The 21070-nt window shown below is 32.7% G+C and overlaps 1 protein-coding gene across 3 annotated transcripts in view; it reads left to right on the forward strand.

Moving 5' to 3' along the window:
• Positions 1-21070, forward strand: part of LOC146997197 (uncharacterized) — a 919946-nt gene that overhangs the window by 271548 nt on the left and 627328 nt on the right. The gene's annotated exons all lie outside the window — the stretch shown is intronic.

Consider the following 21070-nt stretch of genomic DNA (forward strand, 5'->3'; position numbering starts at 1 on the left):
TATAAAACTGATAGAGTTTTATTCAAAGTAATACCAAAATAAGTCAGCATTTTTGCCTAATTTTGAAATCATAGATTGCAGTATATGTTTCCCGAACCGATTTCAAGGGCGACTAGATCCTTCATCTTCAAAAGCAAAGACATATCGCTTTTGAATACGAAAAGATGAAGTGCCTTCTTCTTCAGAAGCCTGGTTTTAAAATGACATGTGGCAAAGTTTGCTTACTTATGGCAAAGCGAACGATGATCTAAGAGAAAGGATACGTTCATGGAGGATTTTCTTATGGAAATTGATTAGTATCCATATTACATGAGAAGTAAACCACAGGAATGCCCATGCACCCAGCTCGTTCACTAAGATTTGAACCTAGCTTGAATACCAGCGTTCAGTAACAACGTTCAGACAACATGTAACGAACATGTTGTCAACATGACATGCAAGGAAATCTGACAAAACTCTGTGCTTATTTCTTAAGTAAATTTCAAGTCCGGTATTTTAAATTTGTATTATTACTTTGGTTATTTGAATTATACCTTAGAATCCTTTAGAATTATTTCTTTCAGTTCTTTAGATTCTTTAAATTTTAGTTCTTTAGTTCTTTAGATAGTCCCTTAGAATCCCTTGAATTACCCATTAAAACCTCTTATATTAACCCACTAGAATCTCTTAGAATTACTCCTTTGAATTACTTGGAATTATTCCTCAGAATCCTAAAAATTATTAATTACAGTCTTTTAGAATTATTCGCTTAGAAATATATATTAGAATTTTTTACAATAATTCCTTTATTTGGTTTGTTTTTCTTTATTCAAAAGCGTCGAACTATTACTCCAGCTTATGTTATGCAGATACACTTCTTAAATGCGAAAATATAATCGTGTGTCTTAAATACTTTTTAAATTATTTTTTACTTAGGAAAACTAATAACGCTTTCAGCAATTGCTACGAGCGTTCACAGTAGTATTACAGTAGAATCTCTTTTAAGAGGCAGCAAGTTCACCCGGATTCCGGATAAGAGGTTTACCGGATAATTGAATGCATATTTCCAGAGTTTACTTGCTCATGTTTTGTAATGCGAAGTGTGTTGGTCGTTTTTTTGATCTAACAGCCAAAATTAAATAAATAATATCGAAATTACGTCAGATTATTTAAAATTAAAACACGCAAAATGTTTTAATATTTCAGAAAAATACAATTAAGCAACATCTTGAAATTGCCTTCTTCATTATGTACCACGTTTATTATCACAGGAAAATTACGAATTCTTTAATATAGTGTATAACTTCGAATGTCTGCTTGCTTATGAGACTGCCGCCGTAATTTTAAAAATTCGTTGTGTACACAATGAAGCTTCATAACATCACTGATGGACGTAGACAAACATTTCTCAAGAAAACTTTATGAAAGTCTGCAAATTTCCGTCGGCTTCCTTCCAAGAAGTTCTCTTGCTCTGCGTGTCTTCTTCATTCCCCCTTCTCCTCATCATCTTTCTCTTTTCCCAGCACATGTCCGGTTACTTTGTCGTTATGTTGTATGTGTGAGATGAAAACAGAATTGTCTACAAGCCTGCACCTCTATTCCCTAACACCAGTCTTTTGCCAATATGTAGGTAAATCTAAGGTGTCTCATACGAGCTCCAGATTTTCGTGGTTTTGAAAACCGAAAGAAAGTTTGTCACTCCACTCGTTATCTGCGAGCATGAGCTTATGCCACGTATTACACCAACAGCAACGTAAAGAAATGTTCTTTATAGCTTTCCAGGAAAGAGGCAATGAAAATAGTGTGAATTGTTTCTGAAAATCGTTGATATGCTTTTAGTGTTCACACATGGACCATAAAAAGGAATTCTTAGTTCACCTTTAGATTCTGTATGATTCCTTGAGTCACTTGCATGGGATAAGATTTGTCACACAAAACATAACACACATGTTTTTAACATTTAATTCTTTAGATTGTTAGCTCATTGCACACTTTTTTATTTCGTGGGCCTAAATTTCGGATTTAAATCTAGAGTTTTCAAAAGTGGCATTGTTTTGATAGTCTCAATTAGAGTGATTTTACATATTTAAAACATTGTTCTGCAGACTGTATTTAGGGGAAAAAACTGTATAGTTTCAACAGGGTCGATAGATACTTTTGATGTAGCCGATTGCATCCAAAATCGGAGGGGCACAACTACATGTTAGAGCAATCTCATATATAAAATTTCGACGTTCTGATGCTACTGGTTTTTAAGTTACGCGAAACGTCACGGAAAAGTCAATTTTGAATCCATTTTAAATCAATTCTACAATCCGTTTTGGGAAAAGTAGTCCTTTATTCTGTCCGTACGTACAGATGTCATGCAAAAATATAGTTCAAATGGATTCGAGAAAGGTCAAAATGGATATTTTTGTCGAAGTATTATACCCGAAATCTTTTGTGATTACAAAATTTCCTTTACTTCGTACAATGAAGTAAAAATAAGAATAAATGAAATAAAAATTAAGAAGCAACGAATTAGTAAAAGAAAGAGTAACTAAAGAACCATATAAAGAAATGTCTTATTAATAATAGGTTTTTACTTATAAATTGGCCAAAATTAATTTTAAATTTTACTTACAGTTTCACACTTACTAAAAGTAATTTTTTTTTAAATGACGCGTTTACAGCCTCTACGTTTAATGCCTCTAAAGTTGCCATGAATAAAGTATGGTAGATTCCATTTTACTTTGATGCTGCAAGATGATTCTGTGCTGGAGTGAAAATTGATGCAGAATGGAGGTAACCAATGGCACAAATTCTTTTACTGCGTGACATGATTCAGCAAAATAAAATGACAGAAAGTTCAAGGTGAAAACTGTTTAACATGATTCATTGAGCAAAATTAAATGAGAAATTTAGAGTTAAAAACTAATAATTTTACAACTAACACCAGCTGAAAATTAATGCAAAATAAAAGTAGTTTAGATCTCAAAAGGAAAGAAGTTAAAAGTTAATTTTCACATAAAGTTAATTTTTACAGTTTAATTACAAAAGATACAAATCTTGTTTTCCTTCCTTGTATTTCTTTATATATATATGGGAGCCATTTTTTTGCAAACTATGATCGGTCATGAAATGAAAACTCCCTTGAAAATCCGTTGACTCTGTGCGTAGATGGGTTGCGCAGTGTCTGATCTGCGTACCTGTGTAATATAATTGGAAGTACGTCGGACCCGCGATCGGAAGGTTCTGAGTTCGAATCCCATCGAGAGTACTATGGATTTCTTCAGTTTCTTGACATTGATAAACTTAATGACTCTACTGTATAAACAAGTAAAAGCAGTATGTATGCATTTGTATTTAAATGTGCAGTACTTAATGCTTAATAATTAATATATACTAAGTATTTAATTAATAATTACACATTGAGTTTTTAAATACTTAATTACAATATGTGCACATTAAGTCTTTAAATACTTAACTTATAATTAAATACATAATGCGGATGGTATAAATAATATTTAATAATACTTATATATAAAATACTTAACAGCCAAACATCAAAGAATTGCACAAATTCCGCATTGCGTACGTTAAATATTGCGTATATTATAATGCCACAGCTATTCACTACGTGATATAAGCATGGGACTACATTTTACGTTTTGACGCCCGTCACGAATAAAATGCAAAGAATAACTTACGACATTTTATTGCAGTATAGCCTAGCACTTTTATTGCTGAGGTATAAAAAATTACGAATTAGCAGCTAGTAATTTGAAATCTTTCGTACAACTGACGCGCACTTTTCACTCTTTAGTGACCATACATGTCGACTAGAGTTAAATGACCGTTTGGTTTCGAAGTTGCTCTAAGTGGTTTCAAAAAGTGCACCGATTACGATTTCTTTCAAGATCGGACAATCGTAATTCTGTTTGAATTCCACCAATTGCTATTGTGTGCAAGACGACTGATGTAAATAAATACAACTTTAACTGTCGCATTTGCGAACTACTTTTTTTGTTCGAGAAATAGCCCCATATATTCTTCGTCAATTACGTAAACAAGTAGGGCATTACGATGGTGGACATCGTTTGCTGCTGGTGGAAGAGAAGGGAGAAGGTTATTGTCTTCAAATAAAAGCTGCCTGGTCGTATTATTATTTTGCGGAAAACTCAAAAGTCGTAAAGTAAGATTTCTTTCGATTATTTCTTTGTAAATCGGAGTTTTGGAGCCAATTTCTGTAAAATGACAATGAAATGCCGACCGAAATCAAACAAAATGATTGTTTCGAGCCTGTCGTTTGGAAGGGGGAGATAAAAGAGAAGTATCTTAAAAATGATATTGGAAAAGTATTGATTTATGATAAATTTTTTTTAGATGTGTCTTTGTTTCAAGAACTGCCCCATTTTTTTCCTTGTAATTTAACATCTTAATACATAAATTAAATTTACTGAAGTAGCATGGATTATTAAAATTAAATTTGACTTAATACGTATATATGTTTTATTGATGTAGCATTGATTATTAAAAAATTAAGTTTGATATCTTATTCATACTGAGATACTATGTGATACTATGTGGTACATGGAGAATTTCTTGTGTTTCTTTTAATTAAAAAATAGCTTATTCATATATTAAGTTTACAAATGTAGTATTTATTATTAAAAAATTTTCAAAAAATTTCAAAATCATTTAACTATTTAAGATAACTTATTAAACCAGTTTAGATTAAATTCGTACAAAATATGAAATAAATCAAAAAGAATTCCGAAATTTAAAATTCACGCTTTGAACTGTACATGTTTGGGTGAAGGACTAGGCCCTGCTAAAAATGCCCCTTAGAAACCCAAAAAACATTTTTACGGGGAACTGGTCTACGGGTACCCGTAGGCCAAATTCCCGTGAAAATCCACAGACAGAAACCTGTACAACTGTACGAGTCCCGTAAGCCAAATCTCCATAAAAACCCATAGAAAGAAAGCCGCACAGCTGTACGGGTACCTGTAGGCCAAATTCCCGTAAAAACCCATAAGCAGAAACCCGTACCCACAGGCCAAATATCCGTAAAATCCTATAAACAAAAATCCATACGACTGTATGGATACGAGTAGACCAAATCTCTGTAGAACTGTAGGCACCATAAACGAAATCCCAGTAAAAACCCATAGCCAGAAATCAGAACTTTATGCATATCCATAGGCCAAATCTCCATTTAAAAAAAAATGGATATTCTGTAGGTCTATGTCTCGTAAAAACCAGTAGACAAAAAAGCATACACCTATGGGTACCCATAGGCCAAATCCCTGTAAAAACCAGTACACAAAATTCACAGACCAATAAAGATACCTCTTGTCAAAATCGCTGCACAAAACAGTAGACAAAAACCCATAAACAAAACCAATAGAATTATACTGTAGCGAAATATCCATATATATAATCGTACATAGAACTGGTATCCATATACAGAATCCCTATAAAAAACAACACACAAAAATAGAACTGTAGATCAAATTTCCATAAAAGCTAGTAAATAAAAACATAAACTAGCAGAAGTACGTAATTAGCACTGATGAAATATACAGAACTAAATGGTGGAGAAAGCATGTAGAGTAATTTTAAATAAAATTCAATGCGAATAAACTTAATATTTTTTTTTAATATCTAGAAGCCTACAACCCCCTGTCCTTCTGAATGCATGTCAATATTTATTAACATATATATATATATATATATATATAAAGAATATGCAAAAGATTAAATTAGCAGTGTAAAATTAATTTTCCTTCTCTATTCTAAAAATAGTAATCTCTCTGCACTGTATCATTTCGAGATTAATCCATCTCATATAACTCTTACATAATTTTTGATGTTTTAAACGGAACTAAAACTCAAGCAGCAAGTAGTAATTTTACAACAGTATTAATTATCAAATAAAAATGCATCGAGAACCAAAATTAACTCAATCTGAATTAAGATTTCACCCTTAACATAACGCATTTTCTTTCTACGCTTTGGCCTAGCTGGACTGCAATCTGTCTGCTCCTTCTTTTTTACTACAAATTTATCAAAAATGTAAACTTTTGAAATAGGCATATATAATGCGCCAACTTGTATATGGCTGCAACATATTTTCTGAAAGAAAAGTTGAATTAAATCTACCTCGACTGCCAAATTTCTTATTCACTGTGGATTGGAGTTTCGACATCTCTAAGTCATCAAAATACTTGCTGTTCATTACAGATTCATCCGCCTGTATTCGACTACAGAATCTATTACAAATATATATATATCATTTGATATATGCAAATCATTACTTTGATTTTATATATACATTCGAAGACAAAAAAAAAAAAAAAAAAAAAAAAGCGGCGCACCAAGGAGTTATTCGAATGTGACGAAAATCGGTAGAAGTGATGTACATGTACAGAAAAACAAATAATTACAATTTGAGAAAAATTGGATGATTTATTGAAGTGCTAGAGCTATACAAAGTGAAAAAGTCAGCAACGCGTTTGTCCACCTCTGGCCCCTGCGCAAGCAGTTTTTCGGCTTGGCATCGATTGATAGAGGTTGCGAATGTCCTCCTGAGAAATATCGTGCCAAATTCTGTCCAACTGGCGCGTTAGATCGTTAACATCCCGAGCTGGTTGGAGGGCCCTGCCTATAATGCTCCAAAAGTGCTGAATAGAAGAGAGATCCAGCGACCTTGCTGGCCAATGTAATGTTCGGCAAGCACTAAGGTAAGCAGTAGAAACATATGCAGTGTGGGGGCGGACATTATCTTGCTGAGATGTAAGCCCAGGGTGGCGTGACATGAAGAGCAACACAACGGGCCTTAGAACTTCGTCACGTACCGCTGTGCTGTAAGGTTGTGACGGATGAGAACCAAAGGGGTCCTACTATGAAATGAAATGGCACCCCAGACCATCACTCCTAGCTGTCGGCCTTTCTGCCAGAAGATAGTCAGATTAGTATCACACCACTATCCGGTGCGTCTCCAGACTCGCCCTTTTCTGGTCATCGGGGCTCAGTTCAAAACGGGACACATCACTAAAAACTATTCTACTGCAGTCAGTGACATTCCAGTGCGAATGAGCCTGACACCACTGCAAACAGGCTTGGTGTTGTACAGTTTTTTATTTGCGAAATTAAACAATGGCATTTAATCACATCAGCTTGTTTAACATTTTGATACCTAATGAGAAATATATTGCCAAGGGAAGGTACTTTCTAGCATCTGCTTAAATTTTAAGTTACCTACAATGCAGTTAACCAAATTTAAACAAAACTAGATGAAATGCTAATTTTCAGGAAGAGAAACACTATTAACAAGCAAGCAAAAAGAATAAGGGACTTGCAAATTAGAAACTTAACATAGAGTTCAAATTTAGCATGCTTGCTATCCCCTTAAAACTCGCTTACCACTGAAAGCAGCACCCTGCAGCTTATTATGACATGTTTACACATAGATGTTTTGCGTGGAAGAAAGGATGAATCCTAGAATATAATGTAGTGAAGAAATAATAATATGCAAACACTGAGTCAACCACCTCTTTACAATACTTTGAATTTTTCCTGTATTTCTCAGAAGATAAGTGAAACACGAATATAAAATATAATAAACTTAATAATACCCAAAATACAATAAATTATATTGTAACAAAAAGAACTTTAAAAAATTTACAAATCTCAACAAATACCGATTCTCAATTCACAGTTCGGTAATTAAGGAAATATCTCATAGCGTATAATATTTTATTCCGTATCTCCACATTAGTGCTATATAATAATAGCACTAATGTGCTATTATTAGTGCTATATAATCCTCCACATATATTTAGTGCTATATAATCCTCCACATATTTTATACAAATAAAAGCTATAACATAATAGATATTTATACTATATGTAGTTCTTGATGTAAAAAAAAAAGATTAATTAACTTTCGTACTGTAAAAATTCCATCTCGATGAATAAGTATAAATATAATTAAGACACAATAACACGCCGAATAAATACTAATTCAGAAGTCAAACAACAAAAATCAGCGTTATATTTACAAAATTTGTAAATATAACGCTGATTTTTGTTGTTTGACTTCTGAATAAGTATAAATATACTCATATACACGTAAGTATCTATTTATTAAATAACAAATTTAAGGAAACTAAATTTCTATAGAAAAAAATATATATAAATACCATTTACCTATATATATTAATAATTTATTATTACAAAAGGTTTTTCATCTATCATCTCCAAGGAACATAAATTTAATTAAAGTGATGAATTATTGGAAACAATTTGACTCAGTGGTTAAGGTATAAGATATTTAGATTTCTATTGAAAAAAAAAAAAAAAAAACTTTAAAAAGTGCATAGAAATATTATTTTGAACCCTAGAAATTCTAAATAGTAAAATTTAAAGTACTGAAAAGATAGCTATTGTTACTGACTGTAGATTATACAATATAAAATAATACTTCGTGCATTTCCTGTATTTACAATGCCAAATGAAATTTATACAGTGCAGTATTTAGCAATATAAATAAATCTTCTGCACAGCCTTATACGAACACAGTTAAAATTACTATCATTGCAATTAAGCGGATATAGCACATATAGTTACATTTGTTTACAAACAGTTTTATTTACGTTAATACAAACAAATAAATTTAGTGCAGAAAATTGTAACTACCATTTCCGCAGTATAACTAATGAAAGAAAATAATGTTTAAATATTACTCTAATTATATTTTAAAGCAATGCTAAAACAGTGCCCTTACAAGACTCAAGATCCGAAAAGCTTTGGTTTTAATTGTCTTGTAAAAACTTCCAATTACTTCTGCAAAATTCATACCCACAAAAAAATTACTACGCCTAAATCAATTGATTATACAGTGAAACTTTCCTAAAACAATCAACTCCACAATTCCAGATAATGCAATTTCTTATGTAGCCTGACAAAACTATCAGTGATTTTAAGTACTGTTATTTAATTATGTTCCTGAGAAATGTGTCACTGTCAGAGGTGGTCATTTATGAAAATAGCCACTATATGAGGTTTCACTTATTGTAATTTTTTCAAATAAATAATTCACTTTTTATACTCCCAAGACTAGTACATTTAATGTTACATAAACTCTATTATTCATAAATCTATTTCTATTTCAAAAGCAATTTATGAAAAAAACCACTTGAAATTTTCGTCATCAAACTAATAATAATGAAAATTAAGATATGCATAAAAATGATTATATATGTTTTAACAAAATAGCACAAAAATATTTACTGTAAAAATGGGGTTCTAGTCTCATACTTATAAAGAAAAATAGACCGAAAATAAAAAAACAATGTATGCTGCTATGATCATCTAAATTTTCACTTAATTTTAGAGATGGAAAAAAGATTCCTTAAGCTTGTATGTCTTGTTTACCTCATTCAATAAGTAATAAGCACATTAAATAGTTCAATGTTTATATTTCATTAATAAAACTAACCTTTTTGTTCGCGAAATATAATTAGTACATTTTTTTAAGACAGGAAGAAACATTGTTTCTGCTTAGCCACATCACATTAGTCGAAAAATTGAGAATTGAAAACATGCAAGATTATTTTTAAGTAAGGTGTGCTCAAATTTATTAGTACATAATATTCAAATGATAAAGCATCTATACATGAACAAGCTTTAAAAAGTACTTCTGAACTGTAATAAAAAAAAAAAAACAAATTTTCAAAGATACAGTTTCAGTAGAATGCGAAAACTATATTTGTGCATCTGATGTAAACACACTGAGCCAAATTATCAAGTCTGAAATTATCACTTTTCAGTTTTTAAGCAGACTGCTTTTTAGGATAAAAGTAAAGATGTAAAATCAATTTCACGCACAGAAACTCCATTTCAGAACTAGTCAACTATCAGCAAAGTTCTCTCAAACATTAGACACGATCACACGTGCATGGCTTTAGTGGTATTTGCTTTCATATTTACAATTAGTGCTGGTATTTTATTGTGTATTGTTAATATCTAAACAGTAAAACATAGTAAAATTTGTAATATAGTCAATTATTTATTGCATTACTACAGCCTACTATCCACCACGATTATAACACAAACATCGCATAATGACATTAACAGAACGGCGCCATATTGCGCGTTTGGAAAATTTCTTCTCATGGAGGTAGCGGGGGAGGGAGAGGGATTTTTTTCCTTCACGTTAGCGTTAACACGGAGAAAAATAGTTTTTAATTTTGCGATTGTGAATGAACGTGGTCGCGTTAAAGAGATGATGGTTGATACCGGTGCTTATTTGTAATATCAGAAATCTAAGTGCGTATGTGTGTGTATTCCGAGAACCAACTCGTGGCAAAAAACACCTCCCTAAGATGACCGCTTCTGAAAGAGACCAGTATTTCTGAAAACATAAGTATATTTTAGTATTGAACATTCCTTCTGTAAGGCGACCATTCACAAAGAAAGTTCTGAAAGTGTGGCTGGTCGCCTTAGGCAGATTCATTTGGTAGATGCAACCTCCCTAAGGCGACCACCTCTAAAAGATATGCGTATTTCTGAGATCATGAGTATATATTGGTATTGAGTATAGCCTCTCTAAGGCGACCTCTTGAAAAGATGCATCTTTATTTGCGGCTGGGCGCCTTAGAGAGACCTCGTTGTGTGTGGTATATATGATTACTGTTATTGTTTCCGAAAAAAATTAATCAAATAAATAAGCATATTTTGTAAAAACCCTCTCTAAAACGATCATCTGCGTTTCCAGGTTACTCTGTTTAGTCTTAAAGAAGTCAAATTTTCATTCTATTAATTTTATTGTTTACAAGAAGTCTATTAACGTCAGATAGAAAATTAGCATAAACCCATATAAATCAACAGAAGATTTATTATTATACTGATACCAGTAAGAAAACCAGTAAAAGTGAATATAAAACAATACAAACCAGTAGAAAGTTCTGACATTGATGTTGGTTGTATGGGTGTCAATTGATACCAGTAAGAAAGGCCCACAAAAATGAATAGACACCAGTAAAAGTCAGTAGGGACCAACAAAAATGCTATATTGAAACCAGTAAGAAAAACCCACAGAGACCAACAGAAACCAGTAAAAGTCAATAGAAACCCATAAAATGTTATGGGGACCCATGAAAAGTTTTACTGGTTTCTATGGGGCATTTTTAGCAGGAGGAGCATTCGAAATCTGTTATCTCTAGATGTTGTTTTTTACCACAGTGGCGAAGAAAACACATATGCATGCACACAGATTTTTCATCATTTAATAACACAGATTATTAAAATGATCAACAGATTAATTACATTCTATTTGTCTTATCTCTGTAATTAAATTAATTAGAGATTATAGAAAGAAATCCTTCAGCTTTTTCTCCTTTGAAAGAAATAACGAATAGGTGAAATAAATGAAGAAACATATTCTAAATTGGGGCTTCGAAGTGCCCATATTAGGGTGAAAGACGTGTGTTCAAAATTGAAGTTTTTCTGTAATGCGCGGAACATACAACATTCATACACACTTACAAACGTTATTTAATGACAGACATATCATATTTACCGTTAATTCCAGTCATCCAATTACAGCAATCTCTTGCCGAACGCGTCATTAATACATCAAGAGCGCAGCAAAATGACCTTCCACAAATTTAACTTTCTATGGACAGAACGGTTTAGGTATAGTTCAAATTAGGATAGTATGTATAATGTATATAAATCTAAATATTATTGTAATTAAAGGGTAAAAATGAAGCAAGTTTTAATTATTAAATCAGACAGTTCCTGTGCCTTTTCTAACAACTGCTTTAACTTCTTTATACATTAAAGGCTCTCTATTTTCTTCACTATCGCTGTTTTCACTGTCTACTTCGGAAAATTCACTTCTTCATTTGCCATTCTCGATTAAGTCTTTAACTTTTAGTTCTTCCACATCTAATAACTCTCGGTCACCTATTGCTTTTGCAATTTGTACGATTTCCTTGACTTCATTTTCAATGAATGGAAATACTTTAAATTAGTTGGCAACTTCTGGCAAGAGCTGATGCTAATAAGCATTCATTGTTGATGAATTCATTTGTTCCCATGCTAGATTAATCACTTCTGTGCAATGTCTTATGTTCAGTTGCTTCCAAAATGCTATTAGTATGCCGTGCTTTCCTTTGTCTAGTGCTTTATTAGCAGTGATGTAGCTGGAGGAATACTCTTTAAATACTTTTATGATTCCTTGATCCTTTGGTTGGATTAAAGAAGTGATGTCGGTGGAAAGAATGAAAACTTTACATTTGGATGCAATGTTGTGAGAGTTTCAGAAGTGTGCTACTGTGTAGCATTAAGCTCATGTTTTGTTGTTTAAACAATGTTTCACTTCCTTAATGAATGAATTTTCAAACCAATCATTAGAGCGGACTGTCGCAACTCGGTCGGCGCAATACTGCGTACCACCTGTAACTGAAATTCTGGCGTTGGGCAAATTAAATGGAAACAATTAAGAAAACGGGTATCAGAAATCGCTTTCTCCAAGTCCTCGTTCGACAAGGCTGTATTCTAAAGAATTCTACAGAAGAATGCTTGCTTAAATTTTCTATGCAAGATATGCCTGTCAGATTCTGAAGTATAAAAGCTTTAAAAGACTACAATAAAAACAACACAATTTTCTTTTGGGATTCAAAAGAAGGAATTGAATTTTCTTTATTGAATATAAATTTTTATTATAAAATTTGAAAGTATATATGACATGAAAGGGGGTAAAAATTTTCGGTACATATGTGATTTTTTTCTCTACTGATGCAAGGAGAACGAGTACCTTTGAACGAGTTTTTTCTTGAAGAGCCGTCATCAATTTTTTATTGATGCTTGTTACTAAAACTGTTATACTTTTTATTAATACTGTCGTCTATCATAAAATTTGTTTGAAGTTCAGGTCCCACATTTTTAGAAGCAAAGAAAAAATTAAAAAAAATTATAACTTAAATTTTGAGCAGATACAGAAACATTTTGTTTAAAAGTGCTCAGCAGTATACGCAACTTCTTGTTTTCTTTTAGTTATTTATTCCCGTATGTAAAATAGTTTTTGAATTAATTTGAGAGTATTTCAACTAATTAAACGAATCTGATACTCGCCAGCATGGTTTTCAATATAGCTACAATCAGGAGTTTTATCATTTTCTTAATGCCATCTGTTTCTGTTCATGTCTATCATAAATCATTTTCTGAAGGGGCATAACAAAACTGACTGGCAAGTTGCCAATACACATAGAATTATATGCTGAAAAACGTTAAAAAAAAACTTGCAAGTTCAAAAGTGAAAAAAAAATTTTTTTATCCGGAACTTCATATAGTATTTAAAATTAATCAGATTACACATATATAAACAGAGTGCTGATAGTGGTAGTCATGTTTAATAACGTTTCTCTTCTTCTACAATAATTTTTAATAAATAACCGAGATAATTAAGATGTAAAAGAGGACAAACACTAAGGATGAGTATGACATTTAAAGGGCTTTCAAGTTTTTAAAAAACCTTTTTGTGCCATTTATTATCGTCATATAGTTTCAAATTTTCTTCACAGTATAGGAAAGGTTATAAATATTTTATTCCCCCCCCAAAAAAAAAATTGGATTTGGTAAAAAGTTGAAAATTTTCTACATTTTTGAATACCATTTTCCCTTGATTTCAATCATTTTGAAACTTTGATTCCTCTTTAAATCTCACATACGTGATTGTCACGCATTGGAGAAGGAGAAAGTGAAACACAACTTCGCATGCAAGAGTTTTTACTGATTTTTCTGGTGTTGTTGCCCATTGATCTCCCTCAAATAGCTTCAATCCATTTTGGAAGGGCCTCGATGGACATTATGGATTTGGGCCAATGGTTGTGAGAAACCGTTACTTCCAACGGTCTCCATATCCTGAGAAGGAAGCGGATGTTGAATTATTTCGTGCGGAACACCCACAAGATGCCCACTACAGATTGTACTGTCTTAATGTGCATCGAATATTTAGGATGTTGAAGTACATCAGAAAAAAGTAAAGCTCGAGTTATGTATGAATGACCCTCGGAAGAAGTGTAGAATTTTTTATACATAGTTGACTCCCAATTAACCGAATATTGTCTAAGAGCAGGGCTGGCGGCAAAGCCGGGTGCAACGAATGCGACCACGCCGGGCAGCAAAATTTAAATGCGGCAAAGATTTTAGAATTGACAGAAGCACCGTGCAACAAAATTTACGAAGGACAACTTTTTTTAGAATTTAAAGAAATACAAAGGGAAAAAATTTATGGTTGGCAGAGTTTTTAAAACATAAGGGAGGCACTAGGCAGCAAAAAGTTTTATAACTTAAAGCAACATCGAGCAACAAAATTTAGGGATACCAAATTTTTTTTAATTTATCGAGACACCAGAAAAATTTATGGATGGCAAGTGCTTCTGAATTTTGAAAGACAGAAAGCAACGAAGTTTACGATTGACAAAATTTTTACAATATAGGGAATACAAAATTTTTTGAATTGACGGAAACACTGCGCAATAAAATTTAGAGGAGTGAGCAAAATTTTTTAATTTAAAGTTTCACCAAACAGCCGAATTTAGGAGCGGCAAAACTTTATAATTCAGGTTTTGCACCGAATAGTAGAATCTCGAGACAAAATACTTTTTACAATTAACAGAAGCACCTAGCAACAAAATTTAGGGATGGCAGTTTTTTTTTTTAATTTCAATAAGTACCGTTTAAAAAAAATAGAGGGGGGAGGGCAATATTTTTTGCATTTAAAGAGACACCCTATACAAAATTTAAAGTTTCAGTAGATTCATTTTATTTCATCCTTTATCTCCATGTTAAATAATGGAGAAGCTGTTTGAAAGTATGATTGTATGTTCCTCGCATTGCGAGAAAAAGGCAACACTTACAACCACCCGATTTTGAACAAACGCAGGCCTCCATCCGAACACAAGCACCTCGAAGCCGAATTTTGAATTTTTTTTAAAATTTATTTTATGTTTTGTGCAAACTTAATGAAATTTTGATTAACAGACTCAGCGATTCAAAAGAATTGTGTTATCACTCTGCAAAGTGTAAGGTAGTTAGTTCTCTTTCAAATTTAATAAACATCTCAAAGACTTAAAAGCAATGTATCGCCACTCCTTGGGAAAACATGTATTTCTATCTTTATCTACAGTTAGCTTTTTATTTAGCTGTTAAGTATTTAGTTTCAGTTTATGACTATAAAAAAACTAGTTCCATTTAAATTTCAGTTATTTATCAAAATTTTCTATAATTTTTGTTCTTTAATTTACAAAACACGTTAAAAATAATCTAAATCTAATTATATATATCTTTTGAATTCCTGGCGGAATGATCTTCTAGCAATTGTGTAAATATATGGCCCAAAAAGTTGAAAACCACTGTTCATGAATCATAATCATGCTAATAATGTAAAATAAAATTAAAATAACTGTAAGGATTCAGATTTTAAAGGCCGTTCAACTTATCAAGGCGAATAAGTCGGGATATTTTTATGGAATCAGCAATATTTCTCTTGTTTTGTTGCTTAGTTTTTGCATTTTAGTTGACAATTTAAGTTTGATTATGAAAGTCTTTCTTGGTGAATAATAAGATAAATTTTATTCAGGAAATAATTACAGTACTCTTTAAATTTAAGTACAAAAAATTCCTAGCTATTATATAAACAAACTTTGAATGAACTTTATTTCCCCTCTTTGACATCGACGGCTTCTCTGATCCTGAATTTGTGATGTTTATTTAGCCAAGTTTGGATTATAATTAGTCGTCTGAGGACAAATACAAGCATCTGATGTTTTGGTAAAGCTGCTTATGTTCTCATTTAAAATAAGTTTCATTCATTCATTTTTAAATAATTTCACATCTTTTCGCATTTGTAAGTTGAACTGAATGTATATAAAATGGCAAAGCCAATTTTTTGGAATTATGGAATAGATAGGCATTGCGAAAATTATCGATTTCTGTTTGAAATTATGTTACAATTTTTAAAAATGCCCGTTCGATACTGCAACTTTGCAATCAAACAAAAATTTTATTGCTATTATTTATTTTCAGTTTATTTTTTTATGTATTCTCCAAGTGATTGTTTCCTATTTAAGTTTCATAACTTATTTTTACGTGTTGTAATTTATTTCGGAACTGAAGCGGGTCACTTGAAATTATGAAATGGGTCACTCAGTAACCAGCGGGTCATAGATTGCCGAGGTCTGACTTAAATGTCGAAAACATTTGTCTTATGTTTCAGCCGTTCAGTGTAAGAAACTAACTAGTGAATCAAGGAACTATCTAGAATACAAAGATGGACTACAGATCCTTTTTTATGGTCCATTTGTGAACACTGAAAGTAATGTCAACGATTTTCAGAAACAGTTCATACTGGAGGACGCCCTATTTATACTGTCTCTTTCCTGGAAAGGTATAAAGAGCATAACGTTACTTCGCTATTAGAGTAATTTCAGTCATATGATGATGCTTCCGAATGAAAGGCTGAATGACGAACATTGTTTTGATTTTAAAACACATCTGGAGTCCATGTGAGACACCTTGAATTTGCTTATATATTCGGAGAAGGTCTGTGTTATGAAAAGGAGGTGCAGGCTTGGATGGAGGTAGACAATTCTGTTTCCAACTCATTCGTTCGAAAAGACGATGAAATAATCGGATATCTCTGAAGTCTGGGAATCTGGAAAAGGAGAAAGAGTATAAGGAGGATTATGAAAGGATCGGGGGGGGAGAGGACTGTGCAGAATAAGAAAGTTACGTGGAAAAAGACCGACGAAAAATATCAAACTCTCGTAAGATTCCCTTGAAATTTTCCGTTATATCTGTACATGATATTTTGAAACTTGTTTACAATGATATAAACAGTGAATATTTAAAACCACGGGGACAATCTTGCAAGTAGGCAGACATTCGAAGTCATGTAGTATCGTATTAAGAAATTCAAAATTTTCATGTGATAATAAATATGATAATTTTAAAATATTGTTAATTTTTATAATCTAAAATCATATCACGTGCTTTAATTTTAAATAAGTTGTACCGTTTTCATAATCATTCATTTAATTATGGCCGATAGATGAAAAACATTACTGCAGTTTCTACAGATAGCATCACAAAACTTGAGCAAGTAAGTTCTGGAATTATTTAATTAATTTAATTAATTCGGAATCTGCGAGATGCAGTTGTTGCCTGTTAAAAGGGATTCTTAGTGTAGTGGAAAAATTGAACCGAAGAAGAATTTTACGTCTCCTGGTGCATTTTCTTCAGGGAATTGGTCACAGGACCAGCTTTTTCTTGAGAATTTAAAAAAAAAAAATAAATAAACAAACAAAAAAAAAAAAAAAAACAAAAAAAAAAAAAAAAACTGCAGAATTTTTCTCCTCCATTTTTTGTTCCTCGGAAAAAAGTACATGAAACATCTACTAAGGTTGCTTTATTTTTGCCGATTTTTAATTTTATATTGGCATGTTATCTTTCAATGAAGGATGTCGTCTCAACATCGGAGAAATAATTTCCAGAAACGTTATGAGCAGTTCATAGGTACATTTTTGCATTAAAGACATTGTGGGCAGTTCATAAACAAATTTTGGCTTTTTCTGATCAAAATACTGCTCTGGTTATATTTATATTAAAGTAATTACATTCTACTATTGCTTAAGAGGGGATTTTTTTCTCATCTTTCCATTGTTTATTCATTAATTATCTTTCGGTTAGTATTATCAAAATAGTCTTGGACACGAGATCACATACTGTATGATACAAATGACTTTATGATCAGAAAATAGTTCTGAGAAATAATAAATTCTGTTTTTTATATTATTCTGTCTGAAGCAGTGGCAACACCGAAGACGTATTTTCTGCATCCCAGCGTATATTCATTCAGGAAAGCCTAAGCTATTTAGCTTTCAAATTTAATCCGTCTGTTACTGTTTAATATACCAGGCTATTTAAATGCAATAAAAGCAGTTCAGAAGAATATTTTCCCTATTTCTTTATATGATTGATTTAAACAAAAATGCATTAAAATTCTGAGATATCTAATCAGAATTATTAAATATTTTTGTGAAATGATACAAACTAGACTCATCAAACTCGTTATATACTTTTTTCCACTTCTGGTAACTCCTTTTAGGCGACTGACAGCTCGAGCGGCTCGTTTTCAAAGAAATAATATGGTGAACATAAAAACAATTCTTAACACTCAACGGGAATTCTACAGATAGGCTGTTTTTGAATATTTTGTGAATCCGCATTTGAATTTTATGTGGCGTAAGCGCGAAGAAGGCAATGTTTACTAATAAAGCTAAAAAGACCACAAAAAAAAAAAAAATATGTTAGCAAGAGTGGGTATAAAAGCAGGAAAAGTAATCTGTGAAGCTCAACGAAATGCTAAAAATCCTCAGGTGATACGTTAAAATCTGAATCCTTTCTGATTTTCTTGTGTTCCCTCTTCCATCCCCCGTTTTTAAATGGCAGTATTGAAGTCCATTACAAATTATTTTATGACCAGAAAACAAATATCCAATAGTTAATTCTTTTTCATTATTCTGTCTTAAGTAGTTATAACACCGAAGATGGTTACAAACATACTCCTTCGTTATATTCCTCTTTTTCTTTCTTTTTTTGTAACCGCAGCATTGAAGTCTATTGCAAATTAGGAATACAGATACGTCCCTAACAGCATTACAAACAAGCGTTAAAGGTGCTTTGAGACGAGTGGAGCGGTACCATCTGTGCGAACGAATGAAGAACGTGTGCTTGAAATGGCGGAAACATCGACGAGAAGGCAATTAGTTCTGCTTCTGTGCCATTTAAATACCGATATTTGTGTCCTCCGGAAGCGGATACGGAAGTGGCACCACTAGTTTTTTCCAAAATCGAATGACAATCGTCTGGGGGGTCAACCTGCGCAAAGACTTGCTGCTTCCTCCCCTCTTACAGCGCATGCTTTTATTGAATGTTTTGTTCACATTATGCATTTGACTTCAGACTTAAAGCACATGCGGTTCTTGTTGATGGAAGTGTTGCCAATGTCAGTTGTCAGTCGTAGATGCAGTGGGTTGGGTTACCTGCTGTTTTCCTTCCTGAGGAAAAACAGAAGTGGCCATTGCTATAAAAGCAGCACTTCTGACTTGTGTACCGTATTGTATAATTTTGAGCAAAATATTCTTTTTTTCCCCTGAACAATTTACCGAAGTTTTTTTCATTTGCATGATGTTTCCGCAAGCAAATTTTTAAATTCAATAAATTTATTGCATCTGATCTCTGTCATTACATGATGAAGAATCTGTATACGTGTAAGTAAAGTATGTATGTACAGCCGCATTTCTTCGTGCATTTTTCTCCTTTTTACTTCTTTGCACGGAGTAAAGGAAGTAATGTAATTCCGAAAAATTTTGAGTATTATATTTCAACTAAAAAATCCATTTTGAGCGTTTCTGAATCCATTCTGACATTTTTTGGGTGACTTACGCATAGAATAAAGAACTCTTCTTTTCAAAATGTATTGTATCACTCAAAACAGAATTAAAATGGATTCGAAAGGAATTTTTCTTGAAGTCTTATGTACGTACATTCATATGAGATACGTGCATGCGTATCAAAGTACCTCGCGTAACTCAAAAAAGGATTAGCCGTAGAGCGTTGAAATTACATCTAGCTGTGCACCTCTCTTTTAACTGTAATCGGCATCCCCCCCCTTTATTCAGCTTAAAAAACATCACTGGGATTTTACTTTCGCAATCCTTGATCCTAGTCATATACTTCCAGGTACAGAAGTGTTTTAAATGACGAAAGTATTTTTATTTTGTTAATGTCAAATATTTAAAAAAGAAATTAATTTTCGACAAATAACTGAATCTAACTTTTAATGATATATCCCTTATCCTATGCTTATATTTGGTGAAAGTTTTATACTCGTAATGAAAAAAATAAAATTAAAGGAGTTAGTTGGACTCTCGTACGACCAAACTTGAGGGGGATATTTAATTATAAAAATGGACAATTTTTATGTCATTTTCGACTTACCTGTAGGAATCGCTTAATTAAGTTAGAATAATCCGAAGAAATAAGTTTAAACGAAGTGCAGCAAAAAATATGTATAATTTAAATAAGTCGTACAAGTCGTACAAGTCATTCAGTGTAGTCTCGTCCAAAACCATCCTCTTTATGTTTCCGAAGTTTTTTGCCGGAAATTTTATTTGAAGTTTTGTTTTAATCGGATCGGGTCTTTCAGACCCAGCGCGTCTATTCGCATTGCTGTAAGGTAGTTCATTTGTGGTAGCAAAGAAAACAGCAAACATGTCGTGTAATTTATCCTATAATGAAGAAATGTTACGTTTTCAAAAATTATTTGATGTATCCACTGTTGAAGACTCCATTGAAGAAACTGATGATGAAAGTTATAATGAAATTTTTAGTTCTCATGACACTGATTCAGAAATCGAGATACAATCTGAAAACAAAAATGAGAATGACATTTATTGCTTTATTGGAAAAGACAAAAACGCAATGGCAAAAAGAATGTCTAAAGTTTACTAAGTAAAAAGCAGGAGTATCGTGTAAAAAAAGTAAAATGTATCGTGGCAGGAGTACGAGAGTGCGTATGTCATTGGCAACAGCCTTAAGCATGGTACAGGTGATAGTCCGACTTTGCTCTTTTCCTCCCTAGTTTTGAAGGAAAACACCGTGGGGGATGGATGCGGGACTCTCTCACTCCTCATCCTTTCCATCAACTCTCGAGAGGCCTTTCGGCGTACATTTTGAGTGCCCCCGTGCTGCACAGACACTATACGTTTACAAATATCCAATCCTTCTCCGAGATCTGAACCCGAGCATTTCGGTACAAGTATAATCTACTTCCGCATCACGTGAAACCGCGTGGGCAACCACGCGGCTGAAGTAACGTCACAGAAAAGTGCATCGCCTCCACCATCTTGGATTTTTTTCTTTTTTTTTGTGGCAACGTGTTTGGAACCACATGTTTAGAATGACATTATTAGTTTCTGTTTGGGCACGTTTTTCATAAAATGGTGTCAAGAAAATGATGGCGTTATCCATA

Source organism: Stegodyphus dumicola, chromosome 5 (genome assembly GCF_044657685.1).
Source record: "Stegodyphus dumicola isolate Sdum_Otavi_A_Nest chromosome 5, ASM4465768v1".
Lineage (NCBI taxonomy): Eukaryota > Metazoa > Arthropoda > Arachnida > Araneae > Eresidae > Stegodyphus > Stegodyphus dumicola.